Source organism: Hippocampus comes, unplaced genomic scaffold, assembly GCF_001891065.2.
Source record: "Hippocampus comes isolate QL1 unplaced genomic scaffold, H_comes_QL1_v1.1 scaffold50, whole genome shotgun sequence".
NCBI lineage: Eukaryota > Metazoa > Chordata > Actinopteri > Syngnathiformes > Syngnathidae > Hippocampus > Hippocampus comes.
Window position 1 is genome coordinate 1284336 of NW_017805122.1, and position 9099 is coordinate 1293434.

General features: G+C 42.6%; 1 long non-coding RNA gene across 2 annotated transcripts in view; it reads left to right on the forward strand.

Moving 5' to 3' along the window:
• The first annotated feature begins 2875 nt into the window (after positions 1–2875).
• LOC109513635 (uncharacterized) overlaps positions 2876–9099 on the forward strand; it is a 47579-nt gene continuing 41355 nt past the window's right edge. For both annotated transcript variants that reach the window (XR_002167836.1, XR_002167837.1), the window contains exons 1-2: positions 2876–2891; positions 2981–3128. This is a non-coding gene — a long non-coding RNA (uncharacterized LOC109513635). The remainder of the gene's footprint in view (positions 2892–2980; positions 3129–9099) is intronic.

Consider the following 9099-nt stretch of genomic DNA (forward strand, 5'->3'; position numbering starts at 1 on the left):
TCCCGCCCCCCCCCCCCCCCCCAAAAAAAAAGTGAGTGAAAAATAACCCTTCACGCAGCCGGTAGGGAAAATCCCCAGCTGAGTCATTTGCAACCGTGGCGGAAGGGTCCACAGTTACAGCATTTGACCCAAGGAGGGACTAATGGTGCATTTGGCAAGCAGTAAAAAAATAAAATAAAATGAAGATGAAATTTAGATACATTTATACTGCTTGCACAGCATTTAAAGCGGTTTATAATAGGACAAAAGACTCCCAGGTTGTCGGAGAAATAGTTCTGAAAGTTTCCAAATTGGTTTAACAAGAGTTGCGCAATCTACAATATAGTTTTGAGGGGGTGGGGGGGTGGACGAAATGCAAATGCAAACAAATATAAATGTCTTAGAATGCGTTAAATGACAACCAACACCATCTGAATGCGTTCGGGTCTCGCCTCCTCCGTAGCGGTAAATCCAATAGTTCCCAACCATCGGCGAATATCGCACCTCCACGCGTCCTCCACATTTGTTTCTTGGCAGCGGACGCGCTAATCTGTAATCACATTGTCCACAAAATGGCACCGGTAGACAGAAAGCGCTCTCATCGTACAACTGATGTGGCTATTTATCTCCGTTGTCTCATCCAAACAAGAAGTCTACACCATTAGGGGAGAATCTTTAAGCAGCGGCCTGGGGAGCGTACCGGCTATTTGTTTGTGCCTCATTGCAGCTTTCATTCTGTGAGCCATTGTGTTTGTGTATTATGTTTGTATCGATCACGGTGAGCCAAAACGCGGAAACATTCTCGGTTGCAAATTGCAATCCAAAAGTAGCACCTACCACCTACCGTTTTTTAATAGTGGTGCAAAAAAATGCATTAAAGACGGCCTACCAAGATGCGCATTTGAGTCAATCTAATTGAAGTTTATTCCAAATTGGAATTACATACAAAAAAGGTTTCAAAAGAAACCTTTCAGAATAAGGCAAATGTATTGTGTCCAAAGGAGTCAGTAAAGGTTCAAACACAATTTAAGGACATTTAAATATGAAATATAAAATTTTGGGGGTCTTCTCTGGGAGAGGTTCGAACGGATAAATGGCCTTTCCATTCATTTCAATGTGAAAGGTTCGTTTGAGATTTCAGTATGGGACTCTGACTGTACTGCTCTAGTTATTTCTTTTATTTTATTTGCTCCAGTTAATTTCATGACTTCAATAATTTTGTTGTATTCATTTTATTGACTGAATTATTTTTTATTCAATAATTAAAAGGGAAAAACTGCAGGCTGATTTCTCTCCTGCTGCTCAGCTGCATGCAATTAGTACACTTGTCTCCCTGCAGCCTCGCCTCCATTTTGTCCCCCAGGAATTCGTTTTGGAACTGTGACTCACATAAAGAGCGCGTGAGGTATGAACAATATGGCTAGTATTATTATGGAGAATGCAATAATACATAACTGTATTATGTGGCGCAATAAACTAACATTAGTACGACTTCTAATCGTGCTTATTAGGGCTTCATGTAGAATTGAGCATTCAGGACAACTCGACCTTGTTTAGCTTGTACGCTCCCGATTTATTGATTGATTTGTTTTCTTTTACAAATGAATGGTGACGTTAATAATATTGTCATTGGCTTGGACATCATTTCAACAGCTGGATGATTAATCTCAGTCAAAAATTTTTTTTTTCCGGTTTTGGCTTCTCTCGATCTTTAAAACCAGTGGCCACCCAACCCACTAAATAACTTATATTGTTTCAGTTTTATTCATTTCGGAATCTGAAAGATGTTTTATTTTGAAAAATTACCGGATACTCCGTTACCATAGCGACCAGTGTGTTGCGGCCCGATCGGACGTTCCTCGTGAGTCATGATTCGTGTTTATTATTGTGTTTCGAAAATACCACAGGTTTCAGGCAGGTCATATAATATTATTATGTTGTATTTATTAAGCCTTAAAGGCTGGCCCTTGAAAATAATGTCTGACATTAAACCGGTCCGTGGGCCAAAAAAGGTTGGGGACCGCTATTTAAAACGATGACTGTGCAGAACGGCGCGGTGCATTGTCAAATTTCCGACATTGTAAAACTACCCTGAACGCATTACGTTGCCTACGTTCGTACGTATACAGGAAGTGATTCTGCCGTCCCGGATCGTCGTTTCGGCTGTTTCATAACACATCAGGTGGAGTTTATTGTAAAAACAGCGTCGCCAAGGTTTTTAGAAATAAATTTATTGCCATTGAAAGACACTTTGTATTTTCCCATCATCATCATCAAACATCGTATGCCGTTTGAACATTATCAAATGTAGAAAAATCGAAACCTCAAGGTAGATGTTTAAGTCGTTTTAAAACGATGCACAGTTTGAACATTTAATTATGTGGTTCTGCTGAATACCACTAGAGGGAGCCACACTTATGACAATCATATATATTCTGTCATTGTACAGGTATTATGTTTTAAATGCAGACGTACTTTTTTTTTTTTAAAAAAAAGCAGATTTATTTTATACTGCTCTCATCGGAGTGCGCAGGTGTGGTGAAAACACACTTGTAAAACATTTTGTAGAGTTAGTTAAGGGACCTTGAGGGACGTTTGGGCCCTATTTCTCCTCTCTGTCGTCCCCGTATTGATGCTGCTCCAGCGGGGGTAACATCAGCACTGGCATTGATGTATCGTTTGGTCCTCTTCCATTAAAGCAGCCCTGACAGGTAAATTCCCAGGAGGAGATGTTCAATTAAGAAGCCAAGGGAGAGGGACTGTCGCTTGACGTTCACAACAGTGTCAACCATTTGTGGTGGCCCGCAGTCGTACTCGCAAGGACTATTGGTGGTTATTGATGGATATTAAGATGGCATTCAAAGTCAAAAATCCCCCCCCCCCCAGCATTAAATTGTCAACGAGCAAAGCAGGTCTCTATCTAGCTAGCTAGCCATCGATCTCTTTCTTGCAAGATAAAAATAATCAAATCGTGTTTCTGTTTTCGCTCTCCTTTTTCTAGGAGTTCATTTCTGTATTCTTCTACCCCCACCCTCCCCCGTGTCGCACCTGCATCAATGGACCCACCTGTGCGTTATGATGAGCGTGTTCCTTCCACTGTTCCACCTGTGCCAAAACGTGGAAGTGTGCTGTGGTTTCATCGGTTACCGGTGAGTTCAGTTCAAATTTTTTTGTTGTTGTTGGGTTTTTTTTGGAGGGTGTTGTGGCATTGTTTGAATGAATTTATGCCTTTGGCCACTGTTCAAATATAAGACCTTAAACTGCCGCCATTGGCTCCGAATTTCGCTTTTGTGATGAAACGGATTAAAAAAAAAAAAAAATGCCATGGAGGATTTTTCGGTTCTAGGAGTTTCTGATGTTTAAATCATTGTTCAAATGCCGGAAATAAAAATAAATCTGTTCCCGATCACCTTCCTATAAATCATAACTTGCTATTTTTTTTTTTTACTTTTCGTTCAACATCAAAGCAAGTACTATTAATACAGAACAATAAAAAAAAGACAGAAAAAAGACAGAAAAATAAATCTTTTTTTTTTTTTACCTCAGTATTGTGATTGCCATCTTGTATGCAACCATTTTTTTTCCAATTTCCCGTTCCCAAGCAAGAAATTAATCTGTATTACTAGATCAGGGTTATAAACTTATCAAACACGTTGACGTGCGGTCTTCGAAACGACGACTACTGAGTGGCAAGTGTGGCATCAACCCAAGTCAATCGACCGGACTGGACATCATCAAACTCATTTGGGGGGGAGGTGCTTTAAAGTTCGTCTGCTAATGATCGATAAAAAGGAATGCCGTTTACATGCCCATGCAAATTTCCCTCGACCGAGCCAGCGCTTCCCCTTTTAGAAATCAGTCTAGCCATTTGTTCTCAGATGTCTTCATCGTGACGCGTCTTTGCATACTGAATGAACTTTCACTGTTCGCTGTCCAAAGCCGTTATTGATCTCTAAAAATGGCCCGCATTCAGCCGAGATTTCCACTGCGTCTGAGCAGAGCTGAAAGCAGATCCTTCCATACATCAAGCAGACAGACGGAGCACTTTATTTTCCTTTTTTTCCATCCTTCTGCTTTGCCCGAGCCGGATTCTCCCAGTCACTTTTTTTTTTTTTTTTTGGGGGGGGCTGTTGGCAATTTATCCACAGTCCTTTGGAGACAGCTGGTTAAGAGAGGGGCAAAAGGGGAAGTGTTGTGAATCTTAATCTAATTAAATGCAGGAAAGTAGCAAAGGCGGAGGGGGTTGGGGTTGGGGGGGGGGGCGCTCCATCAGTTGATCTTGCGAGCCAATACTTGTGAATAATGAGCTCCAAGGTCAGCAGTCACGTGGCCACGCCCAGATTGACTTTCAGCGGCACACCAGAGGGGTTTCGAATGTGCTCGCCAAGTCAGATATGGAGGAAGAAAATCCTCCAAGGCGTGTGAAGTGAAATCCCCTCTCGACTTCCACAGGTGCACATTTCTTCAGCCGTATTGCCAACGCCGTTGTGAGCCCGAGCTCTGGTGGTCGTGAACTTCAACAAAACAAAAACAAAAAACTTCAAGCTGTTTATCATTGCCATGGCCAGTTGAAATGTATTTGTCAAACAAAAACAAAACCAAATTGGGTGTTTAACCACCTTAACGTTGCCTGACGGAAGTCTACGACCCGAATATGCTGATGCCCGATAAATAGACGAGCTAACAAAATTAGCGTCGATATTGCAGTAATTGTACATCTTTCAACAACTTACGTAAAAAAAGCAGTCGTGATACATGCAGACAGAGCATACAACAATACTCAAAAGGCATATATTCTTTATCCTCTGCGAAAAATCACATTTTTGCGGCTTTTTGGCGACGGCCTTCTTTCTGTTTTGTCATTCAAAGCTGCGTGTCTGTTCTATCATGCTGCAAAATGCTTCTGTTATGACTTTGTAAATATTACTCTGCTTTTAAAAAGTACAATACCATAGAATGCTTCATAATATTTTTTTTGGGAGGTGGGGTGTGGGGGGGCGGGGGCAGTCATTCTCACATTTAATTGACATTTCTCCTCTAAAGTTACGTCAATACGTCATTGGCATTTGAAATAAACGTTTTGATGTTCACTCCTCGATACTCCCACCGGATGTTTTTAAAAGACTCACTTCACGAGCGAGCGCGTTTTATTCACTCTTCGCGCACTCAGGCCCTAATAAAAAGCGTTTTGCCGGCGTTGAATTAAAGCAAAGGCCGGATGGCCGGTGTGAAATGACTTTGACCCGTAATGATATCGTGTGGATATTCACTTGACAGCGTGTGTATTTCTTCAGCGCCGTCCTATGCGCTAATTGCGTCGTCAATAATAAGGCGGGCAATAGTCACCGTTAAGCGCCGTGCATGTCATCAATTTACTTGCTCCTTCTCAGACCCTCGTTCCGGGAGTCCATCTGGAATTGTTTTTTTTTTCCCCCCCCCAAAGCGCTCGGTCCGATAACAGCGATCACGAGGAGTAACTCGGTCGCACGATAATGAGCCTTTTTCCATGCAAACGCCCGTCCGTCGACGACGGCGCGCTCGGCACGCGTGCGAGCGCAAACGCTCGTCGGCGACAACAGCCGGTGCCGTACGGGATGAAGGTCATCGGGCCGTGTCATTGAATAGAGAGATACCTGTCACTCTGTTGGAGGGACAGCCAATTTCCTTCCCCCTCAGGACAAAAAAAAATGCATCCAGACGGAACTGGCATGCCTCAAACTCATACGCTACGATATCATTTTTTTGCAGCCGAACGAGCTTCATCCGGAACGGGTTGAGCCTGGGGTACGCTCGGTAAACATTCGGAGCTGTTGTCGGTGCCAATGTGGCCCGGAATGGGCGGGGCTAGTGCTCGAATAATGTCGCGGGTCTTTCGGCTTGGCAGAGCAGCGTGTGGTTTATTTCGCGCATGTTTTTCCTTTCCCTTTAAGTCACTGTAACTTTGTACACAGTTTGGAAATTGACACCGCGGTTAAATATCGGAAACTCTGGAAAAAAATCGGGGGAAAAAAAATCGGAAAAAATTCGAAAGAAATTCCAAAAAAATCGGGGAAAAAGCACTTTATGATTTCAATGTATTTTATTGTACTTTAAATGTTTAAAAACAAACCGTTCGGAAAGGTATTGCCCCGTCGTCCAAAGTTAAACACAACTGAACTGTGCCTTATAAAAATGTACCGGATTAAAAGCAAAACCTGGACATCGTCGGCATTCTCTTGCTGCATTCTGGATGGACCGGCATTCAAAACTTTGCCCTCCGGAGATATTCCGAGCCACCGTTCCTCTCCTTTTATTCATCTCCCGATTGACTGACAGCTTCTATTCCGATCAAATATTGCGTAATTATGTATTCATCGAACAGGAGAGAAAAAAATGAAAAAAAATTTGCCTTGCGTGCATGCACCGAGGATTCGTGCCCGTCTCTAAATGCTTCTTAATTGCAGCATGCATCCTCTACTCTTGAGTAACAGCGGTGCGCCGAAACGCAATCGTCTCAGTGACGGGAGTCGAGTTTAAATCATTGATATTGCAAAAAAAAAAAAAAAAAAAGGAAAGTCGAAGGAGTCGTTTGTTTGCAGCCACACACCCGAACCCAAAGCGTCTTCTGTCGTCTCTCGTCATCACTCAGCGGCTCGTTTGGACAGATATAGGACAAGCTTGACGTGACAAATGAAGCCAGGCGGGGCCCTTCGGCTTCCTGTGGGCCAACAAAAGCGCCGGTGGATCGCAAACTAGCGAGAGGTTATTTTTCCGAAAAAAGGTTTCACACTGCTGTCGGGCTGGCAGCTGAGCTTCACCAGGACGTAATCGGCTTGGCAAGTGATCCAATTTTGTTCATTTTTTTTAAAGTTCATCAGGCAGCAGATGTCAACACGATTTTCCTAATGACGGCTCTGAGATGACATCGCGTTGCGTTTAGCGGCTAATATTGTCAGCGAGCGAGCCACGCCGATGAATAAGTTGTTGATGAATTAATGCCGCCGATGTCGTGGAAGAGGATTTTTGACCTCCTCCAAGGCTCCTACGACATTAAAAATAGTGCCTTGGCGCCAGCAGGCAGCAGAATACTTACTTATGCATAAATAGGCATACGAAACAAAGGAAGACCATTGCGAATAAGCTTCTCGGCAGAGGATAAAGAATATATGACTGCGAGTATTGTCTGCGCTGTCGTGTTGTGTTGTTTTGCGTTCAAATAGGATTTGTTTAAAGGTTTCATGCCCTAGTTTGCATTTTGCAAAAAAAAGGCATCAGTGGCACAAATGAACTTTATTTCACGAATGGAGTCGGTTTGCATATGACCTTTTAATATAAATGGGGTGCGCGGGGAGTCATTATTATGCTGATAAATGGCTAAATGACAGTTTGCTTCGCTTTGTCTGGCTCAAGCCTCAAACCAGAAGCGCTCCTCCGTCTGGTTCAATATTTAATGTGCCTAATCTGAAGTCACACTTAATATTTGTCAAACGCTAACGTTGGCTGACATCTCACTGCAAGCGGTTCGCACACTGATGTGGTATATTGAAAGCCGCCGACTTTCCTATTTCATCATTGGAAATTAGTTGAGTGATAGACCGGTCACGATTGCTGGAGCGAAAGCGATCGTTTTTTTAAATTTTATTATTATTATTATTATATATATATTTTTTAATGACTGCTTGCTTCAAGCCAGTTGAGTGAGAACAAAACATAATTTCACGTTGTTCCTTCACGAAACTCCACTTAGCTTCATGCTAACGCTCCATGCCCAAAAAAAAAAAAAAAAGCACCTGAGACGCGATAGTTGGACACAAACGGTGCAGCAACATATGTAGACAGACAATGTAACACTTGCAGGCATGTATTCTTTCACCCTTCAGGGGGATGGCGGTTACTACAGCGGACAGCCTATCATGTTACAGGGTGCATGAAAGGGATAATTTACTGGGTCGCTTAGTTACAGTCGCTGAAACGGCGTGGACGGATAAATTGCATTTCCATTTGATTGAACGGGGAAGGTTCCACCTGGGTTAATTTGGGGTATCGGAATCTTCGGCGTCGGCCGCAAAAAACAAGTCATCGTCTCTCATTTGTAAAGGTCACCTTGTTATCTCGCCGATGTTTTTGTTTTTGTTTCCACTCCACCGGGAACCCCGTGCAAAGTATTCACCAAAACGAACGCCCCTGATTGCGGCGTATTCATCAGCCCGTTAAATTGCCTCGCGCGAAAAGTGAAATTGTCTGTGTAATGCGATCAATTAAGAGATGCGCTTCGGGAAAGCGGCGCCATCCTGCTGTTGTTTTTCCCGGTATGGAGAATTTACTTGCGTGAATAATGTTTTATTTGATTTGAGGTTGCCGGGGGGTGGGGTGGCGGGGGCCATTAATGCCAGCGGACCGCCGGTGAGGCTCGCCGCAAGTGTCGCGCTTGCTGGACGGCTTCCAGAAAAGAACTCGAGGAACTATTTCTTTTCCTCGCTCAGAGGAACTGGCGGTTATGGAGCGCTTGATGCAAATGGGGGTCACCGGCGCCGGAGTCGGTGGGAGAGAGGAGAGTGTGTGTGTGTGTGTGTGTTTGTGTGACTCATCGATAATGATGCCGAAACAGAGACGGAGGCTCTGTTTGGCTCGTACAAAGAAGCCATGTGCTCCAAATTGAGTTTCTGGTAAATGTTCTCTCTCCAACTTTGGTGCTCTTATTCGTTTAAAAAAAAAAAAAATTAGAATTCAAAATGAATTCACTTATTTCACAAAGTACGACAAAGTGAAATGTACCTTAAATACAAAATGATTTGATTGTTGGGGCAGGTCAAAGATGAGGTAAATGTTTTTTTTAAATGTCAATGAAAAGGACCTTATTTGAATTAAAATTACGTACAATGAATCCGATGAGACAAGTCATTTAAATTGAAGGGGAAAAAAAAGTTGAGAGCATATGTAAAGTGTCTTGATTTTTTTCCTTTATTTTGTATAATAAAAAAAAGATACATCAGGTCATTTTTAGGTGAGGTGAAAAAAGATGTTGAGAAATCCATCCGCAAAATATTATTTTAATGACATGTTTCTGATGATTTCAAGTAAATATTTGTGTGTGTGTGTGTGTGTGTGTGTGTGTGTGTGTGTATATATATATATATATAT